Below are 22887 nucleotides of genomic sequence, written 5' to 3'. Positions count from 1 at the left end.
GAATATTATGAATTTGACATATATTGAGTGGTTGAGTAAGTGGAGTGAAGAAACCACATATATCTTATAAGAAAAGTGTGAAAACCCGAGAGGATAGGACTTTGAAAATTTGTGAACTAAGTTGATTAAGTTGGTGGTATAGAAAGAACCTAAGTTTGATTGATCTTCCCTAATAAAGAGAGAAAAACCGAGAGGTAAGACCCTTAGATTATTGTGAATTAACTTGTTCAATTGATGGTTTAGAGAGGAATTAAGTTTTATGAATTGTACTTTTATGGAGAGAAAAACCGAGAGGAAGAAATCAAGAGAGCAGGAGTTTGAGTTGAATGATTTATGGTTTAGAAGGTGTTAGAGATTGATGGAAATAAATGAAATGGTTAGGATGAACTTGAATGGCGAGATTGCAAGGATTGAGAAATGGGATTGTACTAAATTGAAAGAGAGATTGGACTTGAAATGTGAAAGAAAAAGTGAATTGAGAAAGAGGAAATGAATCAAGAAGGCTTGAATGATTTGCCTAAGTTGTGGTCCAATATATTAAGTGCTGCACTAAAATTATCCATGAGTGGGAAAATATAAAACCATGAGACTATGAATCTATGTTGAAAGATCTATTCTAAGCTATGAGTTCTAGAAACTATATTACTTTGAACTACTATGAACTCATTGAAATTGCTATGAAAACTCATGGAATCTATCTATCTATGCTACTATGAAACTCATGGAATCTATCCATGCTACTGTGAAACTCATGGAATCTATCCATGCTACTGTGAAACTCATGGAATCTATCCATGCTACTAAGCCCTGTGATGGCTTCTATTCTACTGTGCCTAGCCTCTAAGTGGCTACATGAAATGAGAAAACTATCAAAGAAAACTTAAAAATATCATTTCATGCATCATACTATTATTGTGAACGACTTGAAGGCATTACCGCGGCACAGCTTGGACGTGTTGTAGGTTCGGTCCCGAGTAGATCTACTGGGGGTGGCAAAAGGGGGAACAGTCGACCTAAGTGGCAATAGTGATGCGCCTCTGTGGCCGGGTCATGACCCACTGCAAACCTTAGCCAAACCTGACAAGGACCGTACATTCTATGGTCGTCGAGGTCCATTCTCGAAGAGACCCATCTTGGGCCAAACACCAGTGGTGTTCTACTAAAGCTAAATGCTGCTTCTATTCTATTCTACTGTGCCAATCTAAATGCAGGGAATGGAGTCCTCCGATCGCCTCACGACTTGAATCTATCTATGAGACTCTATGGTAAAAGTTGGGCAAGTTGCCAGTCATAGGGTGATGGGATCCCCATGCATCATTTGCATGCTATTAACACATAAGTGACTCTATGGATGAGATCGAAACCTACATTCATGCATCATGTGCATTACTATTAGGGATGATTGAATATTCATGAGATTTGTTATGATTATGATTACATTTATCTCCCTATTATATGATTGAACCTTTGATGATGCTGAATGTGGATTGTTAGATTGAGATGTGACTGTACGTCGCCTTCCTCGGGGTATGGCTATATATGATGTTTGTGTTTGGAGAACTCACCCCTTGTTTGTGTTGTTTCGTATCGCTTTCCTTTTATCTATATAGATGGACATGAACAAGGTGAAGGCATAGAACCTACCTTCTGAAGAGGATACCTACTACTTGTTCACCCCTCGCGCTGCTGAATGGATCGAGGAGAATGATAAAGATCCCGCTTCTACTTTTAGTTTTTCTTCCCCTACTTCTTCTGAGGAGTTGAATCCCATTAGGCATTACTCTCCTCATGACTGATGTTTTATTTGCTTATGCATTAGGGGAACTGCTCTTAGGAAGTCTGGTCTTATTCTGTTATGTTTTGTATTTGGATAATGCTAATCATCTTTAATTATGACTAAGTACTTGACTATGCTGCCAAACTGATATTTAATATATCGAGGTGTTATCATATTATGAGTTGTGTCTATTCTTACTCTATTATGTTGTTGAGATTGAAATGTGGAATGATAATTAGCTATGGTATGGTTAGATGTTGAACGAGATATGTATATTAACTCTCTTTTTCCAGAAAAAGGGAACCTATACATATATTTTTATGTTTGAAGAAAAAAAAATTACCAGATTTTGGTGTTTTCTGAGTTACTACATTAATAAAGTGATATCAGAGCTTTAGTATTAGAAGGATCATTATACTATTTGTTCAGAAAACAATTGGTTTTGCAGCTAATTTTGAGTCAAAAAGGTCTCAAGAAGTTTTGCCTCATAGCCACTACTCCTTGTTAATTGTCTCAAACTACAGCTTTGATGCATGGAGGAGGCCATCATATCTATAATTCCTTGAGCTTCTTCTAGTGATTTGGTGTTCAAAGAACCTCCTGCAGCTGCATCTATCATTGTTCTAGTTGCTAGATTCATCCCATTATAGAAGGTTTCAAGTTGCATCCATTCCGGTATGCAATGGTGTGGGCATCTTCTCAAGAGTTCCTTGTATCGCTCCCATGCCTCATATAAAGTTTCTCCTTCTTGCCGCATGAAGGATGTGATCTCTCCTCTTAGCTTTGCAACCTTAGAAGGTGGAAAATATTTAGAGAAAAATTTATTGACTAGATCTGTCCAAGTAGTTATGCTCCCTTGTGGTTGGGCTTGGAGCCAACATTTTGCCTTGTCCCTCAAGGAAAATGGAAACAATCTTAATCTGATTGCATCTTCGCTAACTCCATTGATCCTTATGGTATCACATAACTGCAGAAAATTAGAAATATGCAAGTTAGGATCATTTGAAATAAAACTAGAAAATTGATCTTGTTGAACTAAGTGAAGTAAGGCAGGTTTAATCTCGAAATGGTTGGCTTGAATGGTTGGTCTGACAATAGAAGAATTGTATCCATGCATATTAGGTACTCCATAGTCTCCTACAGTCCTTTGTTTATGTGGTTCAGCCATCTTTGTTTCTGAATTTACAGATGAAGTTGGAGAATTGGCTTATTTTTCTGCTGAGTTTGGTGAAGAAGGTGTAAACTGCGAATTCTGCTTCTTTTTAGCCGAGTTCTCTGCCCTTAATTTGTTCCTTATCCTTCTCAAAGTTTTGTCTATGTCCGGATCAAATACAAGAACAAATTTGTCTTCATTCTTCCCACGCATATAACACAAGGAAAACTAAACACAAACACTAATACTTGAACTTTGATTAAAACACAGAGCAATGAAGTGCAGAGAAATTACAATCAAAATATTCTTCAAGAGCTAAAAGATAACCTCTGTTTATTTAAAAATAGAACAGCAATGCAGTATTACAAAAATTAAAATAATAACAACTAATATATGTAAAATCACTACCAAAACTTAATACGAAATTGAACTATCAAACAGAACTGAATTAAAATAGAAAGTAGTGGTACAATCTAGGTATCCTCTAATTACTAATGATGTTAAAAATTAAGATCTCTGGCAACGGTGCCAAAAACTTGATACACGCATTCTATCGTAGTACTTAAATGGTGTAATTCATTACTAGCAAGTGTACTAGGTAGTTGTAGCAAGTTATAAAATGTGGGGATCAGATTGAGTCCCAAGTATCGTCCTCTAAGATCTTATTTTTAATCATCAATTCACAAGATAATAACCATTTGCACCAAACAATTCATTGAACAGATTTCAATATGCAAGAAAGTCAAATTCAAAATTAAAGAAATGAGAAATTGTTAAAAACAGAATGTTGACTTGTACTATTAGAATGAATTACGAATGGATGAAAGTTAGGAATTTATTTCACTAGAATATCAATATCAATTCAGTTCTGCCTCTGAACATTCAAGCAGTTGATTGATTAATTGACAATCAGTTTCTCTTTACAATAACCAAAGATTGATTCCTCAACTCATTGGTCCTAATATTCAACCAAATCTCCCTAATTCCTTAGGCCAAATTTAGTTCAATATTGCATTATGAATTAGAACCAAAAGATTGCAAAACTAAGACCACTTATCCCTAAGAAAATCAATAGTTTTGGTGATTAATTCAGATCCAAGCAACAAACCCAATTTCCATTAGTGAAGATTACTCTTTGATTAATCAATTGAATTTCCATTTAAAGATCAATTAAACACAGAATTAATCCCTCAATCAAATCAAATACTAAAAGTTTAGAGTCAAAACGAAATCAATATATCAATTCTAGATCCATAAATCGCTAATAAAAAGAGTTAGAAACACATTACAATGAAATGGAGAGAAGCAAGAAGAAAAGAAGATGAAAAGCAGAGAGCCATCTCCATAACTTTGCCTTCCCCCAGACTCCTCTACCAAAGAAGAACAAAAGTCCCTCCTCCCTTCTCCCTCTGACTTCCCTTGGAAGTTAAAACGGTTACAAAATGAATTCCAAAAACTAAAAATGACAAAAAGCTTCTTTTCTAAGTTTCTAACTCCTATTTATAAAGTTCCCCTAATTCTTTGACTTAACCCTTGAAATTCTGATAGTTAGTTATCCCCAGGTGTTCTGGAATCTTCTAAAATTGATACAGAAGCTTCAAACGTCCAAAAATTGGCAAGAAGAAGAAGTTATAAAGTTGCAGAATTTTGCGCCAAAACACGCAGTAGCTGGAGTGAAGGCGCGCGGTTGCATGCCTTGGCTGCATGTGATCTGCGTTCCCATGCTCTTAGCGCCAAGGCTTCAACTGATGTGCGTTGTCACGCCCTGTACTATGAGTTACAACGCGCTCTTGCGCGCCAAGGCTTCATTGCGTACCAAAGCGCCAGGTGATGTGCGTTTCAATGTAATGGCAGTTATCCAGTTTCAGTTGCTGGAATGTTAACGCGCATCACTAGAGTAGCCACGCAGACCCAGTGCTGTATTTTTTTCTTTCCATGTTCAAACACCAATCACTTGGAGTTGTAACGCCCCAACTCTTAGGATTTCTTCAAATCTTCATTCTTTGACTATTCTTCTTCAATTTCAGCTCTTACTCCTTCCTTTAAGCACTTTCAACAACTTTCCATCTTTTTGCATGAACTCCTACAAAAATCTAAACAATTTTTAATATTTCAACAAAACAACAATTTATACTAATTCTTTTATTTTTGTGATTTTTTCAAGTTTATTTTAGAACTATTTTCCTAATTATTAACCAAAAACTATGCTAAAATCATGGTAAAATATGGATTTATCAGCAAGTTCTAGAGGCTGCAGCGAAATTATAATTAACCACACATGAAAGAAAAATATGCAGCTCAAGTCTCACTAAGGGTTTGTAAGTGAACATGTAAATCAATGAACTCACAATTCTCTTTTTCAGAATTATATGCATCTAGTGGCAAGACTGCCTCTTTTTGAAAATACAAGTGTGATCTCATTTTGAGAATGGGAAAAACAACTTTAAAAGAAAATTCAAACATAGTTCACAGAATTATCAATTAGACTTCATTTGATTCACAACCAGCAGTTTAATATCTATTCTAGTATTTTGGTGTTTTTCAGAAACAATTCAGTGTAATGTGAAGCTAACACATGAACAAGAGGTAGAGAATGAAAATCCCTTTTTCATGGCAACTTGTGTAAGTGTGAGCATCTATTGTGTGTGAGTGATGTGTGATTGTGACATTTTCTGCACAAAACACCAAAAATTTATCAATTACCAAGTAGATAGGCAATTAATTAGAAAGCTAATAGATATTCAAAATAGAGATGTGAAAATTAAACCAAAATGTACCAAATTGTAATTACAACCCCAAAAAGATTTGAAACTTAATTACAGAAATTTACAAAATTCCTAATGATAAAAAATAAATTCCTAAACTATTCATCTGCTGCATCCTCAGCATCTGAGGATTCTTCTTCCTCTTCTTACTCATCTTCCTCCTCCACTACTTCTTCAGCTGGTTATGGAAAATGGGTTCTGTAGATTGGCATATCTTTGAAAACTGAGGAGCAAAGTTACTGGGCATTCTCTGCCAAGTCTAGAGTGTGATACATTTCATCTTTGGTCACCCATTTTCTGACCAATATTAAGCATTAACACATTCCAGCAGCATAATCCCAGACTTGATACTGCTGTGCAGCTCAGTCTGCCTCTCTGCTAACTGGTTTTCTCTCTCAGCCATTAGCTTCAAGGAGTCCTTTATCATCATTGGTTTTTCCTTTCTGAATTGAGAAGGAATGGGATCTGCTGCAGTGCATGATGTGGTAGCATATATTTCTTTCACCATGGAGACAGAGATGGGAGGCACAAATCTAATCCTCTCTTGGTAATCTCCAACTTTGACCCCTGCATCCTCATAAAGTAAAGTTATTAATGAAGGAAAGGCAAGTGAATCTCTCTTGGTTTTCAAAATATTTAAAATGCATTCACTGATGACCTCTCCCACATCAATATAGAAATAATTAACTATTGTAAAAAGAAGTTCTGCTCTCTTCACAGCCAATGTTGAACTGTGCTTGACTGGCATAAAGGAGTTCAAAATGAAAGTGCTCCACACTTTGGCAAATGGCAACAGTTGTTTGGTGACAATGCATTTGGGCTTCTTGGACTGGTTCAGCTTCCATGTTGTTCTTGGCCGCCCAATCCTTTGTAGAATTTCCACATAGTCCTTGTCAGGGCTATTCTTAAAAACACTGAACTCCAGCTGTCCAGGCTGCTTTGCAGCATTGATGTTCAGCACCCTGTTTATGTTTGCAGGAGTGAAGTCCACTCTCATCCCCTTTACCATTGTGTTGAACTTAGGGAATTTGTCTCCTTTGAACTCACAGCATTGGTATAAAACTCCTAGGTTATTTCCCTCCAACCTATTCTAGCTAAGGAGCAGAAGGATTCCCAATCCCTCTTCTGAATTTCTTCCTTGTATTCTGGGTAATTGTCTCCAGCTATTTCAAAAGCTCTGTCTGGGACAATCTTTCTCCTCAGAATATTTGCCATGAAGAAATTCTCATGGGTAATACTTCTAATCCTTGGGTCACAGACTTCAATTGGTGAGGAAGCTGAGGCACCATCTGTTCTGGCCTTCTTTGACCTGGGAGTGTTTCCAGTGGATCCAGCTTGGATATTCCTGTTGGATCTCCTCTTTGGTGCGTGATCAATTGGATTTTTATAACCTTATTTCCTCTCATTCCTAGCTCATTAATCCTCTTTTGTGCCTAATTGGTTTGAATTGGATCATTTTATGATGTTTGAATTTTATTTGAGCTTTATTTAATTTTTCCAGTATTTGTCAAATTCTGATACTGTCTTGGTTTCTGGACCATATCTTGAGTTGTAGAACTCCTTTCATTGTGATTCATGATTTGTAGGAAAGCTAAGAGAAAGGTGCACAATTCCTATGGAGAGGTCAGAAACCAATTCTGATGATAAGAAGCTAAAACTGGGCCTGGAAAAAGTCAGAACGCTGCAGTCGCGGATCCTGAGCAAGGTACAGTATTTGGGCCGTATCTCAGTCCACAGACATCCGATTAAGCCCATTCCAGTGGCGTTTTGAAGCTGACATCCAAGGATACTGTTGTTTACTTTCTACACTAGCAAGTGCACTAGGATTGCAGCAAGTGATGAGTAAAATTAAGATCCAAATATCGTCTCCACAGGGAATTTAGATTCAAGTATCACTTCATAGAATTATAACCATTTAAGCTTTTTCGAAATTGTAAGGAGAGTGGTAACATCTAATAACAGCAAACTGGAACAATTAAAGTAAAATGAACTTGCAGCAAACAAGACAATGCACACACAGTTATGTGATAACAGAGGGAGAAACCATAGCTAGGGAATTGCTTCACCAAAACTCCAATGTTTAATCAATAAAGTTCTGAATTAACAAGCAATTGGAAAGAATGACAATCAGTTTCACTTTATACTATTCAGAGGTTAATTCCTTAACTCAGTGAACCTAACATTCAATTAAACCATTCTAATTCCTTAGATCTAATTCAATTCAATGTTGCTTTAAGTGTAAGAAACCAAAAGATTGCAAGATCAAAGTTCCTTATCCCTAAGAAAACTAAAATCTCGGTGATTGGTTCAGATCTGAAGAACAAATTCAATTTCCATTGACAAAGGTTCCTCTGAATTTAGTTAATCAAATTTCCATTCAATTCACACGTGAAGTTCAGAATCAATCACTCAATCTATTCCAAAGCTTGAAATCCAGATCCAAATCAATTCAACATGTTCATTTCAGATCTACAATCCCTAACTATGAACGAATTACACAGCCATGGCAGCAGAAGAAGAAAAAGAAAGAGAAGAAGAGAAGAAGAAACTCAGGAACGCTATGGAAGCTTGCTCCACTCCAATTCCTCTTCGTGAAGCTCCAAGATCTGAATCCCCACTCCTCTCTCTCACTTCCTCTAACCAGAAACTAACTAAAAAAACTGAAAATGAACAAAATCCCTTTTTTTCGGATCGCTTCTGGTATTTATAAAATTTCTCAGATTTTCACGTTATCACTTTTATGAGAAAAAGTAATTACGCAGAGAGTTTTTGGTTGCGCGTTAACACTTTTCCAGAAATAGTGGCCACGCGCATTTTTCTGATATTGAGAGCTCTCTGGAACTATCACTCTGGATGATAAAAGTGACAACACAGAGCCAAGGTAGTTGCGCGTTATCACTTTTTCTGATAAAAGTGACTACGCGCAGTTCGCCAAGTTGAAGACTCTCTGGAACGATCACTTTTGATAACAATAGTGGTTACGCCCAGGCTGCAATTTCTTATTCTTGAGTTTTTGGAGTCCAGACTTGCTTCTTTCCTCTTCCTTGTCATCAAACTTCCAAGAACATGATCCTTGCTCAATTTATTCCTACAAAAACAAGATTAAAAACTTAATTCCTAAGCAAAAATTTCACAATTGCTAAAATAACTACATATGTAAACAAAATTCAATTCCTTCTCTTTTTCTAAGTTTTTCTGCTTTCTTTATATATTTTTCTTATCATTTGTGTTAGAATTATGCTAAAATATCAGTCAAAATATGGATTCATCACTACCCCAAACTTGAATTTTTGCTTGTCCTCAAGCAAATCAAATTAAACCAAGGGTAATTCTTCCACTTTTCAGAAACCATTTCACAACTGCTATATCAGAATTTTTTCAATTTGCAATTCTGTGTTTTCTGTAAAATTTTCAATCAAGGTATTCATCCAATTACTCATCATTGCAATCTCAATGCATTCATCAAATTTTAAGCAAGAATTGCTATCTAAGTGAATATATTAGCCAAGTTCATGTGAGAAACATTAAAATCATGATCACTTCTCACTGGACAGTGTTTCTCTCATCACTCAACAGTGTTTGAGTGCTGTTTTCACTCTAAATCATCAATTTCACTGCACTCTACCATATGCTTGCCCAATTTCTCTATCTCCTCTGCTTAGTACAGCCAATCACACATCAAGAGGACTTTTTAAAGTTTATAACAGGGCTTAGGTTAAGGTAGATACTGAACAAAATAAGAAACAAGTTGCAATTTCAAAAGATCAGAAGCATTTTGAGTGAATGACTTTAAAGCTAGTCTGGTTTAGCATCAATTCACATTAAATTCCTCAGTTATGCAGCAGACTAATCATTTTTGTGCAGCAGAATTTTTATTTTCCTTTTTCTTCTTCTCTGCTACATTTTACTGCTAATTTCTTCTTTTTGATCTTCATTTTGCTCTTTTCAACTCAGATTCTATTTTTCAACATTTTACTGCAACATGTTTAACTCTTCCATAGTTTTGCTGCATAATTTTTAATGTTTCTGCAGCACTTTTGTTCTTTCGGTCTGACTTTTTGAACTCAACTTAGATAGCTTGCTACTCCCCTACCCCAAACTTAAAATTTTGCTTGTCCTCAAGCAACTTAATTTGATGCTACCCCAAACTTAGTTTTAAAACTCATTCTTGATTAAACTCACAATGCCTTTGATCAATTTGAATGGTAAAATTGGTTTTTCAGCAAGGCGTGTAAGGAAGTTAACTCAAGAAAAGGGAATATTAAGCTCAAAAGGGGTAAACTAGGGCAATTAATCATAAGGGAAGGCATTTTAGGCTAACTAAGTATATCAAACATGGCCTCTATCATGTGTGTGATGGAACGATTTTTCACTACTCGTTATGCACAAAGATTGTCGTTAATCCTCATCAAATATGCAAGATATAAATGCAATACTAGGGTGTTGTCCTAGGTTATCTCCAAGGAACTTTTGGTTGGGAACATACATCGAACAAGTGTAAATATATATTTTAAAGCAAGTAAATTAGGGGGAGGTTTGTCAATTTCTAGATTTTAATCAAGAACAGAATGTAAACTAATGAAATTCAATCAATTAAAAAGAGTAATCCCTAGTCAATCAATGAGTTCTATCCTTATTCTTTCAAATGATTCAATAATCCTCTATTTTTCCCTTGAATTAAGTTAATTTAACAAGCGAAAATTAACTTTAGTATCCCAATTAAAATTAAGCATCTTAATGGGCTCCAATTCTCTATCCCTAAGATTAAGCAATCTCAAAGATTAATCAAAATTAAGCAATTTTAGATTAGAATTTCGTTGGGTAATTTAGGGTTCATTAAGCAATGTTCCCCTCATGCAAATTTCATTTCATTCAAAGATTGGGGTTAATAAATCCAAGGAAAGAAATAGTGATATTGCCATTAAACTCAAGAATTCAAGAACCATATGAGTTGACTAGGAATTACAAGAGAATTTAGCCCTCCATATGGATGGGCTTCACAAATGAAAGAAGAGAATGTAGAAACATAAGCAACATTAATGTAAAATCAAGGAGAATCCAAGGGAAATTGGAAATTAAAACCTATAATGGATCCCTGGCTGTCACCCAAGAATCCTAAGCTCTGCAAAATGCTCCAAAAGTGGTAAAAGAATCTAAGGAAAATTGCCTCTCGTACCCTAATTTCTAAAAGTCTATATATACTAAGTCTGACATGGCCCCATAGTGATCACTCTGTAAAACAAGAGAGTAAACACGCGCAACAACTTTAGCTTTTTCCCTTTCTGGAGTGATTACTCTCATTTCTGAGAGTAAACACGCGCATGACACTTCCTTCTGGGCGTCTCTGGAGTGATTACTCCCATTTCTGAGAGTGTTTACGCGCAGGAGACTTGGGGTCTGGGGCTTCTGGAGTGATCACTCTGATATCTGAAAGTGGTTACTCTGGCCTATCCCTTGAAACTAGCTCCCTGGAGTGATTACTCTGGTATCTGATAGTAGTTACTCTCAGTTCATATTTTTTTCAAAAAGCCAAAAATTCATGAAATTTGTCTAGAATTCCCTGCACAATTATTCAAATGATCAAAATTGTAAAATATATTCACAAAAATTAATGGAAATAAGACAAAAATTAAGAAAGCTATTGTTTTCTACCTAAATAAGGTTTTAATGTTATTTACAGCCTCTAAATCTATTTTTTTCTATTAAAACTTTATAAAAATCAAATAAAATATCTATAAAGTGTGGATTCATCACAACCCCAAACTTAAACTTTTGCTTGTCCTCAAGCAAACTAAAACTCAAGAAAATTGAAGGTAAAGGGTTGGATTTATCCAAAAAATTTCTCAAAGATTTCCATTCCAATCTTAGACTCCAATTAGCACTTCCAATATTTTCAAAATTATGGATTCATTCAACAAAACAATCACACTCATATCATCTATTTTCATGCAAAATCCCACTAAACCGAAACAAAAGTCCAGCAAGGTTTCATGCAGTCCACACAATGCAAAGAAATCATCCAGCTCACAGTATAGTGTTTCACTCTCACTCATTAATATTGTAGGCTCAGTGTTTCTCTCAATTCATGCATTTTGCCTCACCCTATCATATGCTTGCCCATATTCTCAATCTCCTTTGTCTAGATACAATGAACCACCTATCATAAGGGCTTTGTTGGTCACAAATGTGGTTAGGTTAGGTTCAATTTTTTATCAAGGAATGGCAAAAGCTCAAGTGGGTTTTTTAGAAAGGAAAATTCTTTTGAGTGAATGAGCACAATAACTAGAATGGAATGCACTAAAGGATGCAATTTATGAGGTTTAGGCATTCTTTCATCATTTTTTTTTTATTTTGCCTTATGTGGAACTTCTTTTTCTATCAAAAAGACTAGCTGTATTTTTCTTTTTCTTTTCCTTTTTCCTCCATTCCTTCATTTTATTATTATTATTTTTTTTTTCGATTCGTTGGACTTTGGCAATCATTCTTTTCTTCAAATTCAAGCATTTTTTTTTTTGACATGTAATATGGACATGTATAATGCTCACCACCCCAAACTTAAGATCTTGCTTGTCCTCAAGCAACTATAGTCAAAATTAGCACCCCAAACTTAGTTTCTTGCAATCATTCTTGACGCAACTCAAAAGAAATATCTCTCTTAAGGGGAGGAAACTATGTTGGCAGGCTAAGTTTAGCAAAAGAAGGGATTGTAGAACAAAGGAAATTTGGTGGGGGGTGTTCTGGGGTGGATATGTGCAAAGAAGGCCTCAATCATCTAGATGAAAAGTTGTACAATGCATATTCAATTAAGAAACAGGGCAAGTTCTAGAAGATGAATGCAAAAGTACATGTAATGTGCACACAAAAAAGAATTTTAAGGCCCAATTCTCTACCATGGTAAAAGAGATAATTTCTTAGCAACATGTGAATACAGTTCACCTTACAGGAAACTATGTTCAGTGTGGTAAGAACGATAATTGTTGACAAAACAGAGAATGATTGAGTTGAATAGGAAGTGCGATCAGAATATAAAATCAGAATTAGAAAACTAAATTTCATCAAAAATAAAAAGTAAAGAAACAAAGAGGTTGTTTTGGTATTTTACCTATGAACTATGTAGGAAAAACAGACTAAACAATGCGAAACAGAGGCAAAGAGATCACCCCCCTTTCAGAGTCACACTCAGAGATCAATTTCATGCTCCTCTTGATGTTACTGAGGGCATTCTCTGCACAAAGACGCACAAAGGATTCAGCACAGAGTATAAGAATAGAATTTAAACTGCAAATAGTATATATATAAAAGCGTCAAAGAGTGTTCAAGGGGTGATGTATGAAAATAAAGGGGAAAATAGTACTAAAGATGATAATTACAATGAAAGGAGTATTTACTAAATACAGGGAAATGAACTAGAAATTGTAGAAATATAAATGACAGAAAGAAAAGCAAAGCTATATAAGATTTTCATTTAAGCTGGAGGATGAAAGATTGTCATCATTCTCATCATCATCCTCCTCCTCCTCTGAAGAACTGGAGCTGTTATCCTTCTCAGTTGCAGGTGCATGGGTGGTGGTGAATGGAGGTAAATGCTGGTTAACTGCTGCTCTAAGGAAAGGGGCAGTGAAGGTAAGGGCGTCATAAATCTGTTCTGATGTCATGCCCAGCTTCTTTCCTATATTGAGGGACATAGTTTCCAGGAAGGTCAGCATGGATTTCTGGCCAGCATGGATTGCATCCTGCCTCAGTGCTATTTGCTTGACCTGTTCTCTAAGATTCAACTGGCTTCTCTTCCTATATTCAGCAGGGAGGGAGAGACCTGGGTCAGCAGACTTCTTCTTAGCATTAAAAAGATCTTTCACCATGGCAGTAGTGATGGGAGGGGCAGCTTTGACTCTCTGTTGATATTCACCCATGTCTACTCCAGCATCCTGGCAAAGCATGGTGATGATGGAAGGAAAAGCAAGGGAGTCCCTCTTGGTGCTTAAGATGCTCATGATGAAGTTGCTTATAATGTCTCCCACATGGATTGGCATTCCAGTGAGGATGGCATATAGAAGCTCAGCTCTTTTGACAGCCAATGTGGAGGAATGGCGTACTGGCATGAAGGAGCTTAGCAGGAAAATGCTCCACACCTTGGCTGGTGGGAGGAGGTGTTTGGTGGTCAGATTCTTGGGCATGAGCTGCATGTCAAACTCCCAATTTTCTCCTGGTTTACAGATGGCCTGGAGTATGGGCTTGTAGTCCTTCTCTTCTAGATAGCTGAATGTAGTGAAATCAAGTTGTCCAGCTCTCCTCTCCACTGAAGGTATGTTCAGAACCCTCTGAATGTTAGAAAGAGAAAAATCAATTTCTACACCTCTTACCATAGTGTGCCGAAGGGCCAGCTGGTCTCCTTTTACCCTCATTGCATTAGCATAAAATTCTTGGGTGATCTCCTTCCACCCATTTCCAGCACAAGAGGTAAACAGATCCCAGCCCCTCCTCTGAATTTCCTCCTGAAATTGAGTATAGGTGCCCTCCTGGATCTCAAAGTTACGATCTTGCACTATCTGCCTTTGCAGGATGTTGGTTCTGAAATATTCTTCATGAGCTAATGAGCGAAACCTCGGGTCATGTGCAGGAGGGGGTCTGGATGATGAAGCTCCAGCAGCTCTGGCTCTCTTGGCTCTAGGGGTGGTCTTCCTGGGTGTATTAGCCATGTTGCTGCAGATTCACAGTTTAAGTGATGTCAGAGTGTGCACTGTGAGGTGTTGTGCTGCCAAAGTGTTCACTATGTAGAATGACAGTAACTACTTTGGACACAGGGCAGCAACAATTTATGCAAAAAGGTTAAAACATATCAGTTCAAAAGGGCAAACTTAACAAGAAATAGTGTGTAGAACTGCTGCTGCATGTGTGGTGGCAGATATACTATACTTATGCAGTAAAGAACATGGCAAAATGATGATCATGGCACACAGTAATCACTCTAGAATCTAGTCCTGACAGGTATGATGTAGCAGATTGCAAAAATAACTAGGCTAAGCATGTGGATGAAGGTTCAGAGTGAGTATACATGCTTCAGAAATTGTACACATAGTCAGTGAATGCATTTGAGCATGAGAGTGAACAGATAGTGTTATGCAGTGTATGATTATGCAGATTTTCAGCAACATGAAAGAGGTGCTTAAGGGTGATTGAATGTGTATCATAAAAGTACAGCAATGATAACAATCTATCACATTCAAGACAACAAAGAATCCCAAAATATCACATTGTGGTGAGGGAGGTGCAGACAAAATGGTTACTTATGTTCATGGCAATGATCACTATAAGGCTTAATTGCTGTCAAAATAACTAGGATAACACAAGGGAACTGTGTAATTAGTAGTGAATTCAGGAAATGCATCAAAAATTAAAAATTACATATCCTAGTTGAACTATGTAAATATCAGCACAGCAGAACACTCAAAGTGAAAACTATTGCAAATGGGAGCGGTTACTCCTAAGGTAACACTTCTCAATTCAGCAAAACAATCAAATGAAATGTCCCCTTCATCTTTCAATCATCCAAACATCCAATTAATAACTGCAGCAAGTTAACAATTTCAATCCAAAAGGTCCAAATGCAGAATATCCAAAGTGAGCATTCTGGGCGCACAGGGCAACTACCCTAGGGTTTAAAATATCGAAAGTGCAGCAATTAAACACAAGTGACTGGTCCATTAAGTCTGAAATGCAGAATTATTGATGGAATAACAGATTAAAACACCCAATTGCAGTCCAGGAAGTTGCGAAATTGAAATCCCTAATTTCACAGCAAGAGCCCTAATTCCAGGAATTAAAAGTTAAAAATTACCTGAATTGGATGTGCAAGGTGCAAAACAGATGTGAGCAACTGAACCTTTGGGGCAATGAATCAAATACGAATGGAGGAGGGGGATGAATTTGAGAATGGCAGTGAGAATTGTTCACAACTTGGGTGAGAGTGTGTGAAAGAGTGAGCACTATATATATATAGGGGGGCCAGAGTGGTTACTCTCAAAAGTTAACAGTGAACACGCGCACAAGGTTTTGGTGCAAATGAGCTGGGCGTGTTCACTCTGCTTTTTAAGAGTAAACACTCCAGAGGCATCTAAGTTCAAAAAGAGGAATGAGTCTGCGCGTGTTTACTACCAACTTTACAAGAGTAAACACTCCAGAGGCTTCTAAGATCAAGGTGTGTAAAAAGCTCTGCGCGTGTTTACTGTCAACTTTTGAATAGTAAACACTCCAGAGGCTTCAGGGTGAAAGTGGGTAAAAAGCTCTGCGCGTGTTTACTGTCAACTTTTCAATAGTAAACACTCCAGAAGCTTCACCCTGGGCGCTGTGCTAAAAGGCTTGGGAGTGTTCACTATGATTTTTAAAAGTAAACACGCGCAACACTTTGGGCTTACATGCAATGAAAGTAATCACTATTAAATGTGAGAGTGTTCACTAAAGAGAGTGAAAATACAAGTTAGAATTGAAAGTGATTACTTTTGTTCAAGAAAGTGCTTACTTTCATGATGATTTTTTTGTTTTCTTACCAAGGGGATTGCCTTAAGCCTGAAAAATATTTACCATCATGCTGCATTCAAACTTGCTTGACATTGTGCAGCATTTAGCCCCCACAATCATGATCTCACTCTGCCAAAATGGAGATTATGCAGAAAAAACCATATTAGTTAACGCAACAAGGTACCAAGACAAGGAAGTATCAAAATAGAGAGGCTCAAATGTAAGACCAGTATTTATTGCAGAAAAATAACTAAAAATTCCTAAGATCTTTTGTGAGTTGCCTCTCACACAGCGCTTCTTTAACGTCACTAGCTTGACGTATGAAGTGGATTACTCAGACCATAGGTTATAGGAGAGATTAGTGCATGGTGAGTGCAGTTCAATCTCCTCAACTTCTTCCAAGGTAACTGAATTTTGTAAGAATGGCTTCAGCCGATGTCCATTCACCATAAAGCTTTTGCTAGTGGAGTCACTTATGATTTCCACTGCACCATGGGAAAATACCTTCGTAACAGTGAAAGGTCCAAGCCATCTTGATTTGAGCTTTCCAGGCATGAGTTTAAGACGAGAATTAAACAAAAGAACCTTTTGACCAACGTAGAACTCTTTGCTTGAGATCTTCTTGTCATGATATTGTTTGGTCTTTTCCTTGTAAATTCTGGAGTTCTCATAGGCCTCCAGACGTAGCTCCTCCAACTCTTGCAGCTGTAATTTCCTCTGCTCTTCAGCTGAGTCATAATGGATATTGCAAGTCTTTATTGCCCAGTAAGCTTTGTGTTCTACTTCAACTGGTAGATGGCAGGCTTTTCCATAGACCACCCTGTATGGTGACATTCCCAAGGGTGTCTTAAATGTTGTTCGATGTGCCCACAAGGCATCATCAAGCCTGCGGCTCCAATCTTTTCTATGGGGCTGCACTACTCTCTCAAGTATTTTCTTGATTTCCCTATTGGAGAGCTCAGCCTACCCATTTGTCTGTGGGTGATAGGCAGTGGAAACTTTGTGCACAACTCCATATTTCTTCAATAAGACTTCCATAGTCCTATTGCAGAAATGACTTCCTTGATCACTAATGATGGCTCTAGGGATTCCAAACCTACAAAACAAGTTGCTACGGACAAAATCTGCAACAACTTTAGCATCATTAGTCCTGGTGGCTTTAGCTTCCACCCATTTTGAGACATAATCAACAGCAAGAAGTATATACAGAAAACCAAAAGAGGAAGGGAATGGTCCCATAAAATCGATACCCCAGACATCAAAGATGTCACAGTACAGGATGGGTTGCTGGGGCATCTCCTGTCTCCAGGTAATTACTCCGCCTGCTCTCTGGCATCTTTCACAGGTGGAATATGCTTGCCATGAATCCTTGAAAATGGATGGCCAATATAGTCCTGCATCCAATACTTTTCTTGCAGTCCTCTGGGGTCCTTGATGACCTCCTACAGCTGAGGCATGACAGAACTGCAATATGGATGAGATCTCTTCATCAGGCACACATCTTCTAATAACTTGGTCACTGCAGAATTTCCATAAATAAGGGTCGTCCCAAACATAGTGTTTGGCATCACTCCTTATCTTATCCTTTTTGGCTTTTGGTGCATCTGTTGGAAAAACTCCTGCAGCAAGAAAGTTAACAATATCAGCGTACCAAGGTGCCTGTGAAGCATACAACTCTAAGAGTTGTTCATCAGGAAAATCATCTAAAATTGGAATAGGGTTAGGAACTCCCTCTATTCTGCTCAGGTGGTCAGCTACCAGATTTTGGGGTTCCGCTTCTATCCTTGATCTCCAGATTAAACTCTTGAAGTAGAAGCATCCATCTTATAAGCCTAGGCTTAGAATCTGTCTTTCTCAGTAAATACTTCAAAGCAGAATGATCAGTAAAAACCACAACTTTTGACCCTAACAGATATGATCTAAACTTATCTAGTGCAAAAAAAATGGCCAACAATTCTTTTTCAGTTGTGGTATAATTACATTGTGCTTGATCCAAAGTTCTAGAAGCATAATAAATGATGTGAGGAAACTTACCAACCCTCTGAGTCAATGCAGCACCCACTGCAAAATTGGATGCATCACACATTAATTCAAATGGTGTGGTCCAATCTGGAGGTTGTATGATGGGTGTGGTAGTCAGGGCTTCCTTAAGCATATTAAATGCTTCTTTGCACTTTTCATCAAAATTGAACTCAGCCTCCTTTTGCAAAAGCTTAGACAAGGGAATGGCAATTTTGGAGAAGTTCTTAATGAATCTCCTGTAGAACCCTGCATGACCAAGAAAAGCACGAACCTCTCGAACACAAGAGGGGTAAGGTAGTTGTGCAATAACATCAAGTTTTGCGGGATCTACTTCAATTCCCTTTTCAGAAATGATATGGCCTAAGACTACACCTTGTTCTACCATGAAATGACATTTTTCAAAATTTAGCACAAGGTTAGTATCAATACATCTTTTCAAAAATTTTTTCCAAATTAACCAAACATGCAGAAAAAGATGGGCCATATACAGTAAAGTCATCCATAAAGACTTCTATGCAATGCTCCACTAAATCAGAAAAAATACTGAGCATGCATCTTTGAAATGTGCCTGGAGCATTGCACAAGCCAAACGGCATTCTCCTATAGGCAAAAGTGCCAAAAGGACATGTAAAAGTGGTTTTTTCCTGGTCTTCAGGTGCTATACAAATTTGAAAATAACCAGAAAAACCATCAAGGAAACAATAGTGAGACTTACCAGCCAACCTTTCCAACATCTGGTCAATGAAAGGCAATGGGAAGTGATCCTTCCGGGTTGCTTGGTTAAGTCTCCGGTAGTCTATACAGACTCTCCAACTGTTCTGGACTCTGGTTGGTATTAACTCATCTTTTTCATTCTTCACCACAGTGAGTCCAGATTTCTTGGGAACTACTTGGACCGGGCTGACCCAAGTGCTATCAGATATAGGGTAGATAATCCCAGCTTGCAGCAACTTGGTGACTTCTTTCTTCACCACATCTAAAATGATGGGATTTACCCTCCTTTGAGGCTGTCTCACTGGTTTAGCACCCTCCTCCAATAATATTCTGTGCATACAAAGAGAGGGGCTGATTCCAGGAATATCAGCAAGCGTCCAGCCTATAACCTTCTTGTGCCTCCTTATCACTTCTAGGAGCTCCTCCTCTTGATTGATATTCAGCTTAGTGGAGATTATCACTGGGAGCTTCTCATTTTCCTCTAAATAGGCATATTTCAAATGCTTTGGCAATGGTTTAAGCTCTAGTGTAGGAGATTGCTCCACAGAGGGGAGTGACTTGGCACTTTCAGTAGAAGAAATTTCTGCAACATTCAAGTCAAAGGGGTTAGATTCAATTATACTTGCTGAACTCAAAATATCACATTCTTCCCCTATTGATTTTTCAATTTCCTCAATAACAGAAGTTGCAGAATTCACATTCAAAAAGTCAGAAATACAATTGTCACATACAGAAGAATTATTACAGTATTCACAATTGGAATTGTCTATAAATTCAGAAAAATTAAGAGCAAAATCTTCGTCTAAAAATTCAGAACATTGATCATCTATCAAATCATCCAGCAAATCAATTTGGAAAACAGAGTGTTCTTCCAATGGATGCTTCATGGCGTCCAAAATGTTGAAGCGCACAATGCTGTCTCCAAACTCCATAGTGAGCGTCCCAGCGTGCACATCAATTTTCGTTCTTGCAGTCTTCAAGAACGGTCTTCCCAAAATGATTGGTGCAGCACCTTTCACTGATTCTCCCTCTTGCATGTCCAAAATGTAAAAGTCAGCTGGGAAGATGAGATCATTCACTCTGACTAATACATCTTCAACAATCCCAGCTGGGTTTGTTATGCTTCTGTTGGCTAACTGAATAACCACACCTGTAGGCTGCAGAGGGCCAAGAGACAGTGAAGTAAAAATGGACAATGGCATGACATTTATAGATGCTCCTAAATCTAGCATGGCATTCTCAATCATATTATTACCAATAATGCATGGGATAGTGAATGTTCCTGGGTCCTTACATTTCTCAGGCATTGTGGACCTTTGTTTTTCAAAGAGTGCAGAAACATTCCTACCCATATTTACCTTCTCATTACCCTTAAGACGCCTCCTATGGGTGCATAAGTCTTTCAAGAACTTGGCGTACTTGGGTATTTGCTTGATTGCATCTAGTAGAGGTATGTTCACCTCTACCTTTCGGAAGGTCTCAAGGATCTCTTTCTCAGCCTCTTCAATCTTCTTGCTTGGCTGGATAACTCTCTGAGGAAATGGTAGAGGAATTGGCCTATCAACATTTTCTGCCACCTTTGGTTGGGCAGATGTAGGTCCTGGTTGTTCTTGAACCTTTTCTTCTCCATTTAGATCAGCTGTAGATGGAGCACATTTTGGGTCTCCTTTCTCTTTGGACACTATGGGCTCTTGCATCACTTTTCCAGACCTCAGAGTGATTGCACTCACATTTTTAGGATTTGCTACAGTTTATGCAGGGAGGTTTCCTGAACCTTGAGATTGCATCTGGTTCAGAGATGAGGCTAGTTGTCCCATTTGGTTCTCCAAAGTCTTAATACTAGCCTCGGTTCTTTGCTGGAAAGTGATGTTGTTCATGGTCAATTGCTTCATGAGCTCCTCCAGTGATGGTTCATTTTTCTGGGGTGCATTTGGTTGTGAGGAAGATGGTTGGTGATGTTGTTGGGCTTGTTGTGGTTGATGTTGAGATGGATGGAATCTATTTGGGCCAGCATGATGTGCTTGATATTGAGTGCCGTGCTGCTGGTTCTGTTGTTGAGAATTGTTCCCCCATCTCAAATTTGGATGGTTCCTCCAGCCTGGGTTATATCTATTGGAAGATAGATCCCAATTGGGCTGCTGCTGCGAATTTGGAAAAGGAAATTTATTAGTGTAAATATTTGCAGCATAGGCCTGAGGATTACCTTCTAAAGTATCAGACTCTTGTAGTGTAGGACAGCTATCAGTGTAATGGTCTGTAGCTGAGCAAATACCACACAACATGGCTGGAATGGGTGGTGGAGCAGATGAGGATGCAGCAGCACTCTTTTGCATAGAAGCCAATTGCTTCACCATGGATGCCAATTCATCAAGCTTGTGTTCTATTTTACTAGACTCAGCAACTTGAACTTCACTCACATTTCTGGTAACACAAGAATTTTGCCTTGTTGCAAATTGTTGTGAGTTGGCAGCCATATTCTCTATCAAATTCCGGGCTGCAATTGGAGTTTTGTCAACCAACGCCCCTCCACTTACGGCGTCTATCATGCTTCGGTCCATAGGGTGCAGTCCTTCATAGAAGTACTGTATGAGCAATTGATCACTAATTTGGTGATGAGGGCAGCTAGCACACAACCTCTTGAATCTTTCCCAATATTCATAGAGGGTCTCTCTTTCAAGTTGCCTTATCCCACATATTTCCTTTCTTATGGACGCAGCTCTTGATGCTGGAAAAAATTTCTCTAGGAAGAGTCTCTTCAAGTTGTCCCAACTAGCAATAGATCCTGGAGGGAGATAGTAGAGCCAATCCTTGGCTGCATCCATCAGAGAGAATGGAAAAGCCTTTAACTTGACATGCTCCTCAGGCACACCTTGTGGCCTCATAGTTGAACAAACAATATGGAACTCCTTGAGGTGCTTGTGCGGATCTTCACCTGCAAGGCCATGAAATCTTGGCAACAAGTGTATTAGTCCAGTTTTTAGAACAAAAGGAGCATCAATATCAGGATACTGTATGCATAAAGTTTGATATGTTACATCTGGTGCAGCTAGTTCCTTTAATGTTCTTTCAATGTCAGCCATGTTTTCAATTCCAAATTCTAATGAATGGGGTGATGAATAGATAGATGAAGGAGATGAAAACTCTTCAAAATGTTCAGAACTATTCCTATGTGTTCTAATGCTACTATGAAATGTCCTATCAATCTCTGGGTCAAGTGGATACAAGAACCCAGGATTCGATCTGGTCATGCACTAGAAACTAATTATAAGGAATGAAAAGAAGTAAGCTAGATCAAACAGCAAAAAAAAAAAAATGCAGAAAAAATCATATGACAATTATGCAGAAAACTAATGTCTATGTGCAGTAAAATGAAGCAAAGAGGTTAAGCAACAAAAACAGAAAAGGAATTGTAATTAATTGTAAGAAAACACAACACACGCTAGCAAATGCTGCAGAATTATGCAGCAAAAACAGAGTAATAATGCAGAAAAACAGGAAACAGAACACTAAAACAAAGCAACTAACAAGTTCAATGGAAAATTAACACCAAAGTTCCCCGGCAACGGCGACAATTTGATGGAACGATTTTTCACTACTCGTTATGCACAAAGATTGTCGTTAATCCTCATCAAATATGCAAGATATAAATGCAATACTAGGGTGTTGTCCTAGGTTATCTCCAAGGAACTTTTGGTTGGGAACATACATCGAACAAGTGTAAACATATATTTTAAAGCAAGTAAATTGGGGGGAGGTTTGTCAATTTCTAGATTTTAATCAAGAACAGAATGTAAACTAATGAAATTCAATCAATTAAAAAGAGTAATCCCTAGTCAATCAATGAGTTCTATCCCTATTCTTTCAAATGATTCAATAATCCTCTATTTTTCCCTTGAATTAAGTTAATTTAACAAGCGAAAATTAACTTTAGTATCCCAATT

The 22887-nt window shown here is 37.8% G+C and overlaps 1 non-coding gene and 1 pseudogene across 1 annotated transcript; one reads left to right on the top strand and one right to left on the bottom strand.

Moving 5' to 3' along the window:
• The first annotated feature begins 2454 nt into the window (after window positions 1–2454).
• Window positions 2455–2561, top strand: LOC113848670. Its single transcript, XR_003501933.1, has one exon. It is a non-coding gene; the product is annotated as a small nucleolar RNA R71 (small nucleolar RNA).
• Window positions 2562–17152: 14591 nt separating this feature from the next.
• LOC113874238 lies at window positions 17153–21921 on the bottom strand (annotated as a pseudogene).
• Window positions 21922–22887: the final 966 nt, after the last annotated feature.

Source organism: Abrus precatorius, unplaced genomic scaffold, assembly GCF_003935025.1.
Source record: "Abrus precatorius isolate BTA unplaced genomic scaffold, Abrus_2018 Scaffold8, whole genome shotgun sequence".
Classification (NCBI taxonomy): Eukaryota; Viridiplantae; Streptophyta; class Magnoliopsida; order Fabales; family Fabaceae; genus Abrus; species Abrus precatorius.
The sequence above is the reverse complement of the archived record's forward strand: the minus strand, read 5'-3'. Positions and strand labels throughout refer to the sequence as shown.